This window comes from Schistocerca americana, chromosome 8 (assembly GCF_021461395.2).
Source record: "Schistocerca americana isolate TAMUIC-IGC-003095 chromosome 8, iqSchAmer2.1, whole genome shotgun sequence".
Taxonomy (NCBI): domain Eukaryota; kingdom Metazoa; phylum Arthropoda; class Insecta; order Orthoptera; family Acrididae; genus Schistocerca; species Schistocerca americana.
Genome location: NC_060126.1, coordinates 359810806 through 359817375, shown reverse-complemented (window position 1 = coordinate 359817375; position 6570 = coordinate 359810806).

The window sequence follows — 6570 nt, the reverse complement described above, 5'->3', positions numbered from 1 at the left end:
GAATAATTGCCGGCCGAAGTGGCCGTGCGGTTAAAGGCGCTGCAGTCTGGAACCGCAAGACCGCTAGGTCGCAGGTTCGAATCCTGCCTCGGGCATGGATGTTTGTGATGTCCTTAGGTTAGTTAGGTTTAACTAGTTCTAAGTTCTAGGGGACTAATGACCTCAGCAGTTGAGTCCCATAGTGCTCAGAGCTATTTTTCAGAATAATCTTCATTTGTCACAACACGTTTATGAAACTTTTTATAAAGCTGCAGGAATCTCTCTCTGACGACTCCTTTGGGAATCGATCGAAACGTTGACGGCACTATTCTGCAGAGATCCGGTTTTGCGGACCTTTAAATTTTTTTTTTTTTTTTTTTTTTTACACGATTAGGCTACACTGCTGAACTTAGATGACTTTTAGTAGTCAGTACATCGCACCAAAAGTTGTTCAGTGAGAATTTCTGAGATTTAGTTACATAAAACATAGCACGGCAATAGCAAACTGACAGTGTGTTAGAGTTACAGGAAGTCGAAAGTCAAGATACAATAACAAGCCTGAGAAAGAAGTTGATATTGAGGCAGCGCAACAGAAGCCAAGACTCGTGTATTTATCTTACGTTGCTCCAATAGCCTGGTAGAGTCTTATAGAAACATGTCATTCAGTGCTCTTCGCATCCGTCAGCTGTGATAAAAACTCTTCCAAGTACTGTTAAAAACGATCTAGGTCTCCGGACAACGCATTTATGTTGCGTTACGAGCAAATCTGTCGTGTCTTACGTGAGGCAGACTACTTGAAGATGACAAGGAGAGATGCAACGAACATCAGCGATATATCCCACTAAAACAACCAACTGACTACATAAATAAACAGAACGTCAGTAACAACTTGACACAGTATTAGAGCTGTAGGTAATAAAGTTGCAATAACACACTTGACAAAGAGGTTGAGACTGAGACAGAGAACGTGGAACCCAATCCTGGGAAGATCGGTGGACTTCTACAGTAATATGACATCCAATGTATTTCGCTGTTTTTTCAATTAAGATAAAAAGTGATCTCTGCAATGTTAATAACAACCTAGGTTTTCCAAACTCGGGCGTGTGCCGCATTCCATTCGAAAGTGGTATGTCTTTTGCGAGGAGAACCATCACAACAGTCAAGGAGCATAAGCAGCACACCCGTTTAAAACAACGAAGCAAATCAGCTGCCCCCGAATACCTCCTCAAATATAATTGTTAAATGAAATATGATGAGACCGGTACCGTGGTGCAAACGCCAAGATTCTGGGACAGCGTAACTAAGTAGTCTATCGAAATAAAGATGCCGACAGTCGAACAACCCGAAACGAAGGTTTCAATTTAAACAAGGCTTGGGGTGCAGCACACAATTTACTGAGAAATATCGCTGACCACCACATCCACCAGCGCTGGGAAAAGCGGAGATAATGTGCGTTTCCCGGAATATCAGTGCCGGCTCTGAAAAACAACAGAACGTCGAAGGGTGCCGTGGGCGTCGGGAGAAGCACTTATGTATAAACTGTGGCACGAAACGAACAGTTATTCACATTCTGGTTGAGTCTACACCATCAGTACACATAACAGCGCAACTCGCAGTGCCTGAAGAGAACAGCTGAGTCGGCGGTCGGAATATTGTGCGTAAAATGGAAACATCCATTTGGCTGAACACCCAGAAATTCACCGCCAACACAGATATTGACGTGCCCTTGCATACCGTATCAAAGAACTGTTGTCAATTTCTTGCCAATTTTATTTCGTCGTCTGCGCCACCAGCAAATAATATGGCGGAAAATTTAAGGATTTAATTTTGCCGGAAGTGAATTAATGATAGTTAATTAAGGACCCGTATTTATGTACAACACAGTTGCGACAGCTTTTTGACTCTGCTCAAATCGCAACCGGCAATTAATAGAGCTTGCAGGAAAACAAAGGGTAATTAAAGAAAATGAACACTTTTGAGATGTAAGTATTAATTTAAGTGACGACTTAGGAATGAGAAACAATAACGAAACTATTTATTTGTAGGTAAAACATTTTCATAATCTCGTGGTATTTTTGGTATCCTGTTGAAAACAGTGTTTTGAACCGCATTTCGCTTGAGCGGCCACAAAAACAGTATGTGTGCATTATACTGGCTAGGTGGCTAAATGTTCTAATAACGTAACATGACGAACCTAATTTATGGAAATTGTCCAGATTTCCAGCCAAAATTTTGCTCTCCCCAAATGCAGGCGCCTAGAAACGAAAAGATTGAAACGTCCCCTTAGAAAAATTGTACAAGACTGTGCTTAAACTGACATACAATATTTTTGGCGCAACGTAATCTGACTTTCAGTAACCCCTACAAAAGAATGTCCCTGACTAACATTAACCTATACGTTTCACAAATCACTTACCTCACAAAAATCTTTGTTACTCGAACTACTGCAATACAGCGAGCGCCACTACTGCCAGCTAAATAAAAGATTCAAACTGCTGAAGGCACTAACTACTAATAGGCATAGTTAGCAAATGAAAGATTTTGATAGAGAACAAACAATGTATTTACCTTAATAGTGTTCAAAAATGATAATATATATACAGCAGTTCATGACATCCATTCTTACAAATGTACTGTTTCTGATGGACACACGTCCAGATCATCCGCTCTCAAAAATGCGCCATCTCACTTCCCCACATCCACCACTGCTGGCGGCTCACCTCCTACTGCGCAACGCTACGCGCTGTTAACATCCAGCTGCCCAACACTACAATAGCCAACAACAATGCAAACCAGCCACAGACTGCACACAGCACAGCCAGTGATTTTCATACAGAGCGCTACGTGGCGTTACCAATATAAAAACCTAAACAGCCTACTTACAAGATGACTTCATTTATTCATCACCGAGTGTTGAGAAATGGCTAGCCGACATAGCCTTTAATGCTGGTATAACGAGTTATTCAGCTTCTAATAAAAAGTCTTACATGTGTTATCTAAAGGTACGGTTTTTTTATTATCTACATATGTAATAAAATTGGTTCATTCATGTAAGCACTTCGTCTATTTGAAACAGAAAACCAAAGAGTTTTCGAATGTCTTTTACAACGGCAACTACTTCTGGATGGTTCGCTCCTAATTCCCCAATGAAACATTGCGCAACACAACCAGAAGTTCGGGCTAAGCATGTAGGGCCTGCCTAGCACAGAAAACAAATTAGTTATCATTCCGTTTTCAGCTATAACAGCAACTGTATCTTCGGAAAATCAATTAGAGGTAACTGATATAGAGAATGCTCCTCTGCTAAAGGACGGTTGTTACTACACATTAACTTAATACACCGAAATGACAGAGAAATGATGACTATCTTTGAATCAGTTTTTTGCGCCATGAAATGAATAAATAACAGAGAAAGTTCCTATCTTCACAGCCCATCACCTAGCGTTCTGCATCTTGCCGCAGCTTGGAGTATGGCATCAATTACTTTAACAGAAACATATGTCACATTCCATAAATACTTTAGACTGTTCGTCTTTTCGCTAAGTTTAAATATTTTTGTTGCGCACACGTGTTATTACCATTACATTTCCCTTCGTGTAGTCTCCTCGCTATCCTGTAGAACCAGTACTGCTGAATGTAGTTTTGACTATCAGAATAGCTACTGCAACTGCCTGGAACAGCCGGATGTAGCGAGCATTGCGTAAAACGCAACAGAGTGTGCTGAAGTTACAAAACAACACCAGTGTGAAACCTCTAGTAATACTTGAATATATCCAAGTAAGGCATCAATATGGAAGTGTAGAGCAACGTACAGGTTGCATAAGGGGGTCACTGACAGAGCTCTAGCAATGACTGTTAAAAAGTCGGCAGTAAAAAGGAGTTGGGCAAATGGAGCAGCAACGAGTGACAGGAAATGGGACAAAGCAAAGACGGGAAGAAAGGTTAATCAGCTATTCCAGCTTTGAATGAAGAATCGACACTCATTTATGGGATCAATAAATTCAATCACACTATGGTACATATCCAGAGCACTTCTATAGAATATAAAGAGAAGTGTAACAGGACAATTAGTAAAATCCCCTTCCCGATTAAAAATGTGTGCCAAACAATGACTCAAACCTGGGGCCTCTGACTTTTGTAGGCAAGTGTTGAGCAACTTTTTTTTACGAAAACTTTTTATTGTACTCAAGTATAATGAATTACAATATTTTCCAAATATACTGTAGATGCATGGCTTAATCATTACTAATATATATTCCAAATTATTTACATTAAACAAGGAGCTCATACTAATAGTAAAGGCTGATAATAGCAGTGTACATTCTATATCCATAAGAAAACAATTTTTTAAACAATACAAGTTTTTGCTGCAGGATATTTTGTGTGTACTGTGTTGTTGATTGAACTACTTGTACGTATAAACTGGAGAATTTAAAAAGCAGATTTTCAACGATTGCCACAGGATACAAGTGTTTTCCTAAAATAAGAATTACATGTGATTTGTTCAAATTTTTTGTCGAGGAAAGTCATGTTCCAATTTATTGTGAATTGAACTGTATACATAATAAAATTGTACATAGTACAAAACATATCATTTTCTATTCTTAACCTATGTCGAGAATAACATGCAGATAACTGTGCACTCACAGTCCGTATCTGATTCTTTGGTGATGTTTAAGACTCCATTGTTGCAATGACAAACACAGTCGGTACATGCCTGGTATATCAGTGTCCTTCAGAGTAGTGAGAACGAAGTTAAACATTCAACAAACCAGGCAGACACACTGAGTTTAGTGGCAGGGAAAATTTCAGATCTGGTCACAAAAAAATGATCAATGTTTATCATATTAATGGGAGTTCTCACGAAGATAGAGTTTCTTTCCCATTCAGTTCCAAAAGATAATCGTTTTCTTGCGTAGACATGTGTGTCTCATACTTGCTTCAACACTACACACTTTAATACATTGACTATTCCTTGCTAATCTGCTGCACCTTACTCAACTGCTGAATGGTACTCAAGTAAGCGGATTCTTTAATACCTGCTAAAAATTCCTTCTGATCTCAACAAACTTCAGTTACTCCTCTACACACAGAAAGCTAAATGAAATCAACACATATTAGATAACCAGCCTGTCTCTTATTTCTTACTTTTCCTTTTAATACGTAGACCGCAAACACATATCCATGTCCACATTCATTCAGATGTATCGCAAGTGCATCAGACAAATCAGCTCGATAAAAATCAACTACATGATATCATAAGCAGTGGACACAGGCATAAATTAAAATTAAAATTATTTTTTGAAACTGGAATTTTCTGGATTTTTATCAAATCACAGTGTAAACATTTTTGATTTAGTTCAGTACATTCTATATGTCAACTCCACTGCAAAAGCTCTCATTAAGAAATTATCTGTTTTCAGTTAAATACACTGTACATACAAGGTGGTCAGAAACAGTATATAAAGCTTATGGGAATGTTGTGGGGTAGGTTATGCTGAGAAATAACTGTGTTAAGAAAAAAATTCGGTACGTTCCGCCGTTTCCGAGTAAGGTCGTTGCGCGCTCGATTTCAAGTGACCCGCCAGACACAATTAGTGTCAGTTGTTCTCATAACGTAGATGATAGTGCACAATACTGCTCAGCCTTTGTCTTGGGTCTGTTCTTTACTACCATCCCATGTTCAGTTTTTGTATTGGTCTCTTGTTTGGTTTTAGCAAATAACACGAAGCCCACGTTTGGCGACACCGTCTCTGGCAGGCCGCTTGGTTTGCGTGCGCAACGGCCTGATTGGCAACCATCAATGCTAATTACCTTGAAAACGGCGCTATGTATCGAATTTTTTTCTCAACATTTGTTTCGCAGCACATTCTATGCTGCAACATTCTTACAAACTTATCAGACTGTTTCTGACCACCTGGTATGTGCGTCACATTTACTTGTACCAGGGTAACTGAATGCAGTGGATGTGATAGAATTAACAAAGTTTGCGTTTTGTAGACTGTGTTTTAATATTGTTATTCATTTCATGACCGGCGATGTCTTTCTTTTAGCTTCTTACCTTTTCGATGTTACTGGCTACTGCTGGATGCTGCATAATCTCTGGTCTTTTCCCGTCATAGCAGTTCTACGTTATCTGTTATAAATGACAGCTATCAGTGTCAAACGTGAATTTTTGCTAAAAGTTTATCTGACACAGTCCTGGCTTCAGAACGTAATGCCATGTAAAATACAAGTCTTAAACAATCCGAAGAAAACTTCTGAATGGGATTTGACACAGTATTCTTCAAACGAAATACTGCCGTAGCCAACATACAGCCCCAGTTAGATTTGTATTGTTCGGTAGTGTATGCATTTATTTAGAATTTCACTCCATACAAAGTTCGTGCTACGTCTTCCAGTTATTGAATAGTTCTAATTTTATTATAAAACTATGATGTTCGTGTAATATTCTTAACTTTCCACAGACACAGTTTATAGCTCTAGACACTGTCCATACACACACTTGCTCTTTCTCCAAGCTCCTTAACTCCTGACAGTTGTTCGCACTTTCCATTTCTTTGACCCATGTGTCCTAATTTAGAGTGCAAC